The 12300-nt window shown below is 36.5% G+C and overlaps 1 long non-coding RNA gene across 3 annotated transcripts in view; it reads left to right on the plus strand.

Moving 5' to 3' along the window:
• Positions 1–10609, plus strand: part of LOC124099156 (uncharacterized) — a 125361-nt gene extending 114752 nt beyond the window's left edge. For 2 of the 3 annotated variants that reach the window (XR_009227750.1, XR_009227757.1), the window contains exon 8: positions 10491–10609. This is a non-coding gene — a long non-coding RNA (uncharacterized LOC124099156). Of the gene's footprint in view, positions 1–4667; positions 4776–10490 lie in introns of those variants that run through there. The other variant, XR_009227753.1, reaches the window with a different exon arrangement.
• The last annotated feature ends 1691 nt before the right edge of the window (positions 10610–12300 follow it).

A 12300-nucleotide genomic window follows, 5' to 3' on the forward strand; every position in this document is an offset into this window, starting at 1 on the left:
GAATGCCTTCCTTCATGTAATTATAAAAGAGCTCTAGCCAGATGCAGTGGTGTATGTCTATAATCCCAGCAACTTGGGAGGCTGAGATAAGAGGATTGCAAGTTCAAGGCCAAGCTGGCAATTTAGCAAGACAGTGTATCAAAATAAAAAAGAGTTGGGGATGTAGTTTATGGGCAAGGTCAATCCCCAGTACCACAATAAATAAATAAACAAAGAAGAGCTCTAATGTATTGCTTTTTTTTCTTTTAAAATAATTTTTACTTTTTTCATAAAGCAGGAAGCACTGTTGTGTATCTAACCCAGGGCTCCATACATGCCAAGCTGATATGCTACAGGTGAACCACATCCCTAGCCTTAATGTATTGCTTTGTTAATGCTCCTTTACATAATAATTCTTTATGAATTATTAAAATATCAGTTTGGCTTTTAGTCAGATATACTGGTTTTTTGTTTGTCTTCTTTTGTTTCAACAGGAGTCTTCCTGTGTTCCCCAAGCCAACCTTGAACTCCTAGGTTGAAGTGATCCTCCTGCCTCAGTTTCTTAAGTAGCTGGGACTATGGTTGTGTTCCACTGTGCCCTTGCTGGCCTTTAGTCAGAATATCCACTAGAGTCTAGAGTATAGCATGATATGAACTAGTTTCAGTCCTTTTTGTATCCCCCATGTGTATCTTTTTTTTCCCCCTCAGTACTAGGGATTGAAACCAGGGGTGCTCTAATACTGACGCACATCCTCTGCACTTTTTTCTTATTTTGAGAGAGGGTTTCATTAAGTTGCCCAGGCTGGCCTTAAACTTGTGATTTCCTGCCTCAGTGTCTGGAGTCACTGGGATTAGAGGTGTGTGCCACCATGCCTGGCCCAACTCAGTGTTTTGTTTTGTTTGTTTTTTAAATATTTTTTTAAGTTGTTGATAGACCTTTATTTATTTATTTATTTATATGTGGTGCTGAAAATTGAACCCAGTGCCTCACACATGCCAGACAAGTGCACTACCACTGAGCCCCAGCCCCAGCCCAAACTCAGTGTTTTAAAAGAGCTCTCATCAAACTCCTTTCCAAGGGGAAGGGATATGAACATTGCTCTATAGTTAATATAGTCAACTCTTAATCACAAGCTACTTTATTGTTCTGCCTCGGAAACTCCCATCACAGAGACCAGAAATACTCAAAGAAATACTGCATCCTCCCTACAGACCTACATACATGAGAATCAAAAGGTGGCCTGGTGAGCAAGGAATCATCAGCACTGCATTAAAAAACTGAAAAAAAAAATGAAGCTACAATGTCACTAGGTTAAGAGAGCTTAAGCATCCAGAGTTTAGACAGCCATTGAAGAATCTTACTCCACTATAGCACTTACATTAGACCTGGATTTGCCCTGGGACCAGAAAAGCTGGCAGTCCTTTGCAATCAGAGCTGTGAAAAAGGAAGACTCAGACCAAGTTCAGTTTCTTTAGGGAATGGATAACATTTTGTTGTTTTCTTTTTTGTAAATTGGATGATTTTTTTCAAGTATAAAACATTTTTCACACGACTCTCAAAAATTCCTAAGCCTTTGGCATGTGGTCCACAGTATTCAAGGTATAAAATAGTGAAATCATAACCTCAGTCAAAGATGTAGAAACCACAGCATTCTTCATAGAATTAAGAGAGCTGGAGGTACTGGTTAGGAAGAATAAGGCATGGATGAAAGTGCTACAGGGGCAGGAACAAAACTGAGTCACCAACACCTTCACAGGGCCTGGTTCATAGTAGGCAAAGATAAATATTTGAAAATGAATGATCAAGTAATAGGTAAGCCAGAAAATCAAAGTATCAGGGGGATAGCAAAACTAGATTTAAGTAAATAAAACCCTAAGAGATCAGAATTCAGGAAATTAGATTAAGTATAAAAGGCTCTAGGTCCTAGTAAGCAGAATACAGGTTCAGTCACAACAATGGCTGGGGCTGGAGGTTTGGCTCAGTGGTAAAATGCTTGCCTGGCATGTTGACGCCCTGGGTTCAATCCCAGAACCAAAACCAAACAACAAATAATGCCCCCCAACCCCCACCCCCCAAAAAAAACTCAGACTTGAGGAACTGGTAGCTACCTAATCATAGTGGCATTTACTCTCTTCAATGCATTTACTGCTGACCTAGGTGGCATCACATTTCTAGATATTTTTCCACTTTATTATGAAAATTTACAAACATATAGCAAAATTGAAAGCGAACACTGTATACCTGCAACCTAGACTGTACCATTAACATTTAATTTTTTTTTTTTTTTTTTTGAGAAGGGATTTCACTATGTTGCCCAGGCTAGACATAAACTCCTGGGTTCAAGTGATCCTCCTACTTCAGCCTCTCAAGTAGCTGGGATTCCAGACCTGTACTTGTTAGAGTCTGTAAACAAGTCAAAAATAACACCTGGCATTTTGCCAGGGGAATGTTAGAGTCTGTAAACAAGTCTGGATGGTGCCTGGCAAAATGCCAGAGGGAGTGGTTTGAGAAGTAACAAAAACAAGCCATTAAGTGTGGAGATTCCTTATTGGTTGACTGATGTATCTAGTTTATGCTAATTAGATAAGCTGTGTGGAATGTATAAATACTGCTCCTGTCCTGCAATAAACGGCTCCTACTCCTGCTGTATCAACGTTCACAAGTTGTTCGTCACCCCCCGGTTATTTTGCTGCAGCCGGACTGCGGCATGTACTACTGTGCCCAGTTTTTGTTTGTTTTGATACACTTAAAATTATAGAGGCCAGTGTGGGCACACCCTGTAATCTCAGCAACTTGGGAGGCTAAGGCAGGAGGATCACAAGTTCAAGGCACCTGAGTGACTTAGCAAGATCCTGTCTCAATAAAAAATAAAAAGATCAGAGGATGTGGCTCGGTGGTTAAGTGGATGGTTAACTGCATGCATCTGGCTGCTGGGGATTGGTTGCCTTCTGCAATTTTTCTAGTAGCAGGGCAAATGAAATTTTATCATTATTGTTATAATACAAAGGATTGAACTAGGGGTGCTCCACCATTGAGCTACGTCCCCAACCCTTTTTCAGTTTATTTTGAGAAAATTGTGGAGGCTAGCCTTGAACTTGGAATCCTCCTGCCTTAGTCTCCCAAGTGGTTGGTATTATAGGCCTGAACCACAGCACCCAGCACAAATTCTTTTTTGTTGTTGTTGTTGTTAGACACGATACCTTTATTTTACTTATTTATATTTATGTGATGCTGAGGATCGAACCCAGGGCCTCGTGAATGCTAGGTGAGCGCTCTACCACTGAGCCACAACCCCAGCCCCCAGTACAAATTCTTAAAACCAATAAGCCCATAAGCCTTTTCCACCTGAAATAGTGTTAGAAAGCATTTTTGAATATGTCTTAAAATAATAAAGTATTAGCAGGGAGCAGTGGTGTACACCTGTAATTCCAGCTACTCAGTAGGCTGAAGCAGATGGATCACAAGTTCAAGGTTAGCAGGGCAATTTAATTAGACCATCTCAAAATAAAAAAACAAAGAAACTGAGAAGAAAAAAAGAGGGGGGCTGGGGATTTAGCTCAGTGGTTAGAGCACACTGGGTTCAATTATCAGACTACAGAATACATAATATATAAATTTTAAAAGATAATAAAATAAATATTTACATTACCAGATTTTATGTTCATTTAACTGGCAGTTTGATGTGCAACACTCCAGATGCAGCCCCTAGCTTTGGAACATGGAACTTTACTCACATCCATGGAGTAGCTAGACATTGTGATGTCAGTAAAACACTATATTAAAATACCCTTATAACATTTTAATTACAGAAATTGTTAATCATACATGGGAAAAGGATAATGTTGAATCCCCATGTACCAATCACCCAGCCCCAACAATGATCATAGTAAAATGCATTAAAGATTCACCTTGGCTGGATGAATAAATAATCTGTTCCTTTTTATTGCTGAGTTTTATTCCATTATAGAACCACCACAGTTTGTTTATCCATTTATACCCTGATTGCTTATTTGGGGAAAATTATGAATATATATTCATATGCATATTTTCATGTGAATGTAAATTTAATGTCATTTAGATAAATACCTAGGAGTGGGATTATCAAGCCAGCATAGCTCAATATATTGAGAGAAAGCTCTCAGCTTGTGGTTTCTCTGTTATTTATGTAATATGAATAAATAAGTGTATAGATCTGTAATAGATACAAACATATGTATATATATATATATATATATATATATATGAGTAATAATTAATATTTATAAGTAAATGTAGAATTTGCCTCTTTATACAATTTTAAAAAGAGCTCTAAAGTATTGTTTATTAATACTCCTTTACATAATAATTCTTTATGAATTACTAAGGTATCAGTTTGGCCTTTAATCAAGAGTGCCCACTAGATTCTAAAAGGTAAACAGTAAATTTAGCATGACAAGAAAACAAAGTATCAGCCACATTTTTCTGTGTATTCTGGGTAAAACCTGTGTTTGTGGTTTCTATGAATGAAGCACAGTTCCAACCCTAACAGAGTCATTGGAAGCCAGTATTCTTGGGTAGCAAGATAAAGAATGCAGCCTCATAAGTTATGATGCATCAGCATTAAATAAAAATGGTATATTGTTTCAATACAAAAAAATATGAACAACTATGGCACTGTAATAACAGAAGTGCTACCTATTTCTTACAGTGGAAGATATGAAATTAGCCAAGAATGATGCATTAGCAGTAAAAACATGAAGAGATTATTCCTAGGTCTGAAAAGGAAGAGATGATTCAAGGACATGACAAGAATCTTCACATTCACTGATTAAGCAAATATGTAAGTACACATTGCTACCAACTACTCTGTATCTTCTTCAATAAATTACTATACCTCATTTGAAACCACTTTCTAATCAAGTTGTTATATAGATAAAAGCACTGCAAAATATATTTACCCAGAGCCCCATATACCCTAAAGTCAGCCCTGCATGAAATATAGTTTCTATAGAAGGCAGGAAAAATGCCTTCTTGCAGAATGAGTTGACACTCTAGCAATCATCTTTAATGACCAATGAATTTGTCAGTATTATTAAAACAGTAATTGTGGATTTTTAGAAATTTGATGTTTCCATCAGTTGCTGCTATTAGTCTTTTTGATGTTGAAATCGTTCTTAGGTTAGTGGGAACTTGCATTCTTTTTGAAAGACACCCATTACTCTTTGATAGCTTCCTTGCATTTTAGCACAAAACGTTTTAGATTTATCTTGTGTAGTTCCTGCTCCCTACCTAGAACTGGACATTTCTTCAAGGACGCTTGATGTCTTTTAGTATGAATTTTTTTTTTCAGAATTTAAGTGTTTTTATTTTTAGTATGAATTTTTAAAAAGTTTTTATTTATTTATCTATCTATTTATTTATTTATTTTAGTTGTCGATGGACCTTTATTTTATTTATTTATATGTGGTGCTGAAATTTAAACCCAGGGCCTCATACATGCTATGCAAGCGCTCTACCACTGAGCCACAACCCCAGTCCTTAGAATGAAATTTTATTAGAGACCAAAATCTGAGTGCTAGGGACACTCATGGAATTGGATTGTCATTCATTATAAGCCTTTTCAATTAAGAAACTAAAATTTGTGGGGGGGAGGGTACTGTGAACAATTCAGGGGCGCTTAACCAATAAGCTACATCCCAGACCTTTTTATTTTTTATTTTAAGAAAGGGCCCCACTGAGTTGCTTGGGGCCTCAATAAGTTGCTGAAGCTGGCCTCAAACTTATGATCCCCTTGCCTCAGCCTCCAGAATCACTGGTATTACAGGCATGTGCCACCACACCCAGCAAGAAGCTAAAATTTTTTAGTGGGGGGTACCGGGGATTGAATCCAGGATGCTTAACCACTAAACCACATTCTCAACCCTTTTTATTTTAATTTTTAAAAATTGAGATGGGCCTTGCTAAATTACTAATGGTGTCTTTGAACTTGTGATCCTCCTGCTTTAGCCTCTCAAATCACTGGGATTACAGGCATACATCACTGTGCCCGGAAAGAAGCTAAGATTTTTAAGATTTAAAATTTTTAAGATTTAAGATCTAAGATTAAAATTTTCAATCCATCACCTAGCTCTATGGATTTTACCTTCCAATTTAAAATTTTAAATAACATCTGTAATATGTCCAATTCTTTCCTTTACCTGATTTTAGCAGGTAAAGGTACTCTTTACTAGAGTACCTATATCCTTTCTGGCTTTCCTCCAATCTTCAGCCAAAGTGATTCTTAGAGCTTTAAACTGTCATCTGTCTGTTTAAAACCCCTCATTGAGTTCCCATCACTCTCTCAAGTTAAATTACTCATACACACACACACAGACACACACACACAGACACACATACACACACAGAACCAACTTAATGCAGCTCTGGAGTAGCCATTTCAGATACATTAGGTATGACAGAACAGGGTTCGTCTCCTGGTGTAATGGTGAAAAATGAGATTCCTCAAGCTCAACTTGTATTTTGTTATTACAATGCATAATCTTATCATAATCTTAATATTATTTCATACACATGCAGATATAAAAATCTGCCATCTAAAAAACATTCTAGTTAACTAATATTTTTCCTTTCCCTACCTAAAGTAATTAAATTCAAGTTATGGTATTAAAATTGTGAATCTCACATCTCTTTTTTTAAATATTCTTTAGATGTTGATGGACCTTTATTTTATTCATTTATTTATATGTGGTGTTGAGAATCGAACTCAGTGCCTCACACATGCTAGGCAAACACTCTACCACTGAGCCACAACCCAGCCCTGAATTTCACATCTCTTAACACTATAAATGAATAGATAATGATTTGGAATTTTTGCCTTAGTAAGAAAAATTTTAATTTCTTTAATTTTATAAGATGAAAACTACTGAATTTTTTTTAATCTGCAAAATGTTTTATTTACTACCTCTACTTTGTGTACACTTTGTGTACTTCTAAACATCTAGAAATACTTGATGTTTCAAATGAGGACTTAAGTTTTGTCCACGATGGATATAGTGGTGTTGAATAAACTATACATATGTAATAATGGTTATATCTGAAAGCTTCTTCTAAGTAGGATAATTCTGGAGTCCTTCATCTCTTCCATTTCGTTCTTTGAATTTCTGTTATTAATTAGTACCAACTTACTTTGTTCCAACTCAGGTTGGAACTTTCTTTGAATTTTGTTTTATTCTTTCCATTTCTGGCAGTGTGCTAGATAGATCATAGGTAGGCAATTGCTATAGTAGGACACAGACTAAACACCTGACTTTCTTTCTCTGTTAGCTAAGACAGCAATTGTAGGCATACACGAAGTTTAAATCAGAAAGGTTTCATGTTACTGCTTCAAGGATTAGGGGCATAGTTTTCAGATGGAAGGGTAGTACCCCCAGAAGCATTTTAGTTGTCACAATGATTTGAGGAGTGAGATATAATACTGGCATTTAACGGATGCGGGCCAGGTGGGATAGTCCTATCCAATGAAGAATTTTCCAATATTGTCTTGGAAAATGTCAAAAGGTGAAAAACATCTTTAGCATATCTGAGCCTAGAACTCAATTCTTTTTATATACAAATACTCAATTCTTTTTTATATACAGATGCTCCTCTGCTTAGGATGGGGTTATATCCTTAAAAATCCGTCATAAGTTGAAAATAATGTAAGTTGAAAACACATGTGATACATAACACAATGCCTTAACAACATAGTATATGTACAGGTTGGTTGTCTCCTCTTATCGATAGCTGGGCTGACCAGAAGCTGTGGATCATTGCTATTACCTACCATACATCTCTAAAGAGTGTCTTACACATGTTCCTAGCCCAGGAAAAGATCCAAATTCAGACTCTGAAGTAGGGTTTCTATTGAATGCATATTGCTCTAACATAATCATAAAGTCAAAATTTTTAAGTTGAATAATCTTAATTCGGGGACTGACTGTACACAATGAAAAATGTGATTAAAAATTTCAAGAGGGGGCTGGGGATGTGGCTCAAGTGGTAGCGCCCTCGCCTAGCATGCGTGAGGCACTGGGTTCAATTCTCAGCACCACATAAAAACAAAATAAAGATATTGTGTTCACCTAAATCTAAAAAATTAAATATTAAAAAAAAAACTGACAGATGACAGTTTAAAGCTCTAAAAAAAAATTCAAGAGGGGTTGGGTTTGTGGCTCAGTGGTAGAGTTGTTGTCTAGCATGTTTGAGGCACTGGGTTCAATTTTCAGCACCACATACAGATAAAATAAAGGTCCATCAACAACTAAAAAAAAATTAAAAACAAATTTCAAGAAAACAACAACCATACAAATCAAAGAAGATGAGCGTGCACGCTTGTACATACACACACTCATGTACGCACACACACATGCACACTTTTATCAAAAACTATTTTTTTTTCTTTTTCTGGTCCGTTCTATAAATATTGAATTTTTTAAAAGTTTTATAATCTGGACATGGTAACTTCTACTCCCTGGCCCTACTGTAGTCCAAAAACACAGACTCACATATAAGTTTCAGATGATTTGAGAAATTTTAATTTGAACTATTTGGCATAGCTAAGTGTCTTCTAGTTTTCCTCCCATAATACTGAATAAGATAGGATAGATAGATAATAAAATAGGCAGACAGTTAAGGAAATGCACCCCATAATGGCATCTCTAGATATAAAGCCACTCCATGAGATTAACCTGTGGAAGCATTCCAAACATTCCAGCCAACTCCTTAATCCCTAGGCAGTGGGAAAAGGAAGGCAAGACAGACCTGAGTGAAAGCTACAGACTCAGGAGTTAGCAAATAAAAATGTTGCAGGCTAAACTAACAGGCTTAACATCTTTCCAATACCTGATTGGCACAAATTTTGACCAATAGCATGGGTACTTTTTAATTCCTGATTAGCATAGATTTCAGCCAATAGCATTGGTACTTTTCCAATATCTGATTAACATAGATATTGACCAGTGCCTCTACTCAGCAGCTCTATAAGGTCCTAGATTAACACACTTAAGTGACAACTCCAAATGGGTCTCCTCTTTCACCCTGCAGGAGTTCTCTTTTCTTCTCACTTGAATAAATCCTAATGTTTTATGCTTACTATTCTTTGTCCATGGATTTCATTTTTTGAACACAAGAGCCCCAAAAGAAGGCACTAGCAGGAGGCTGGGGTCTGCTGCAACACTACTGTAGCACAGGCTGAGAATCCAGTTTCAAATACCAAGTTATTCAGTCTTATCTTTGGCCATGAAAACTTTTTACAAAACACTTCTCATCTGGGCTGGGGATGTGGCTCAAGCGGTAGAGCCCTCGCCTGGCAAGCGCGGGGTGCTGGGTTCGATCCTCAGCACCACATACAAATAAAATAAAGATGTTGTGTCCACCGAAAACTTAAAAATAAATATTTAAAAAATTGTAAAAAAAAAAAAAAAAAACAAACAAAAACACTTCTCATCAACTCTTTGTAGGCACGCCACAAGTTTAAGTGCCCTCTCAACAAATAGATAACTAGGGAAGATCTAAGAACTAACTGTACTTACCATCATCTTCCTTCATATCTCTTGAGAATGAAAAACCTACTTTGATAATGACCTTTTGCCTCCTTTTTGTATCCTCAATGTTCCTGTTTCCTAATTATTGCCACAGTAGTATTTGGAATCTAAATTGGTGAGGAAAATATATTTAGATATCTAGGATGCCTGTATTTTGAGTGGGGGAACTGGAGGTTGAGCAGAGATCTGCAGAATTCCCCTTGGTTGATGACTGCCTACTTTATCTTCCACTGGAAGGAAGCAGGAACAGTTGTTTGGCTGAAAATTTGGGGTAGTAAAACATACTTTTTATTCCCACTAGCTATTGGTTTCTTTCTCTTCTTCTTCTTCTTTTTTTTTTTTTTTTTTTTGGTTCCAGGGATTGAACCCAGGGGTACTTAACTACTAAGCTACATCCCCAGCTCTTTTTATTTCTTTATTTAGAGACTGGGCTTCCCTAAATTGTTGAGGCTGTCTTTGAACTTGTGATCCTCCTGCTTCTGTCTCCCAAATCACTGGGATTACAGGTATACACCACCATGCCCAGCTTCTCTTCTTTTTCAATATAAATTTTTTTTTGCTCTACCCTGTATTGTTCTTATTTTTTTGTTGTTGTTGTTTATTTTTCAAATTCCTTTATTCCATCTTCTCTTCTCTTTCTAATGCCAAATCTCTGTATTTTCCAAGTCTCCTACCTGGCTTAACTGACTAAGCAATTAAAAGTACTAAATATCCTTTCTATCTTTCTTTAGAGCCACCCTTTGAGGACAGTCTTGCCAAACAGTTCAAAGGGGCTGCTGACAGAGTACAGCTGCAAACTAACTAATGGCAGTCTATTGAAGTATAGAGTTCTTGTTTTACTTTTCTCATTTACTTTTGGTTGTTGAATATAGGTAACATACTTTATTATTCAGTAATAGACTAAATGTATGCAATTAACACCAGTTTTTCTGGTTTATTTTTGTTTTTAGGTGTGTATTAAACGCAGGGCCTCATACATACTGGCCATGTGCTCTGAACCACTGAGCTACATCCCCAGGTCAATCCCAGATAAATTTAAATGTCAATTTCTGAGGCAAGGCATTAGAAGGAAACAAACAAAAAATTAGAAACCTATTTTTAAATGTAGCAACCTAGGCAGTTTGCATAATGTGCATAGTGATTAAGAATACAGGGATGGGGATATAGCTAAGTTGATGCATGCATCAACGCCCTGGGTTCAATCACCAGCACCATTAAAAAAAAAAAAAAAGAAAAGAAAGAAAGAAAAAGAAAAGAATACAGACCAAGAGCTAGACCTCCTGTTTTTAATTCAGTTTCATTCTTCATTGACTGTGACTTTGGGTATATCTTCTATCTTTACTTCGTTTCAGTTTCCTTTTCTATAAAGTGAAGGATAGCTTTTCCCTCACAAAGTTGTTATTGCTTTTGACTTAGATAAACAGCATTCTAACTATTAAGAAACATTTTGTAGGATTCATGTCAGCAGCCCCAAAGTCACAGTCAATGAAGAATGAAACTGAATTAAAAACAGGAGGTCTAGCTCTTGGTCTGTATTCTTTTCTTTTTCTTTCTTTCTTTTTTTTTTTTTTAATGGTGCTGGTGATTGAACCCAGGGCGTTGTCAGTTATATTACTCCAATTTATAATAATGACTAGATCATGTTTTAGAATGTCATTTGTAATGTTATGATTTTCAGGCACCTGAAAATGTGATTTAGATTACAATAAGAAAAGATGTTTGACTTAATAACTGATTAATAAGTTCTTAAGAAAGAAACCACTTTGTATGACCCAGTACAGAGTGTGAGTAGGAGATGTCTGCCTGCCATAAAAAAACACTAAAAATAATCTTGAGCATGATGATAAACTACACTATGAAATACATGCTTTACATTATTGTCCTATCAGTTCTCCAGTTCCTGGCATATGTCACCTAAGCAGACTTTTCTCCCCCAGTAGTGATTCTTTGTTATTGCTTTTGACTTAGATAAACAGCATTCTAACTATTAAGAAACATTTTGTAGGGATTCATGATTATTATTTAAAGTGTTAGCTGTGAAAGACTGTGAAAATATCTTTAACACTGTGCTTTTCTTTTTTTAAATATTTATTTTTTAGTTGGACACAATATCATCTTATTTCATTTATTTATTTTTATGGGGTGCTGAGGATCGAACCCAGGGCCTCCCACGTGCTAGGGGAGTGCTCTACCACTGAGCCACAAACCCAGCCCAACACTGTGCTTTTCAAAGAGAAAGGATAACTATTTGAAAGTAATAAAAAGAGGATAATAGAATCCCAGACATAAGAAGAAAAAAGTCCATGAGCTCACAGATGGCATTCATCTGCCAAGATAGGGAATCTGTTTCAGGAGCTAACCGGTTTTGCTTGCTTTATTCTGCTGAGTACACTTGACTTGGGACAGGAGGGCAAAGTGCAGTGGGCAAATTACTTTTCCAGACAGAAAAGACTATGGCACTTCTGCCTCTCTACGTTAAGGGCTAATTCACAGCCATCTACTATTCTGGTTTTTCACTGAAGATGTTACTGACCTGAATGGCCTAAATGTTTATTACGTACTTAATGCATATACTACTTTTAATAATAGTTCCAAACAAAAATTTTTACCTTACAACTAATTTTGTTTTATATATTGTCTATATACAAGTGATGACTGTTTTATGGAGCATGGAGACTTACAAGTTAGAACTTGAGAATTTGAGAGGCAGCATTATCTGACGGAACCAAGGCTTAGGAGTCAGGCTAGTGAGTTCTGAAT

This window comes from Marmota monax, unplaced genomic scaffold (assembly GCF_021218885.2).
Source record: "Marmota monax isolate L192 unplaced genomic scaffold, Marmota_monax_Labrador192_F-V1.1 WCK01_AAM20220418_F8-fsc00011, whole genome shotgun sequence".
Classification (NCBI taxonomy): domain Eukaryota; kingdom Metazoa; phylum Chordata; class Mammalia; order Rodentia; family Sciuridae; genus Marmota; species Marmota monax.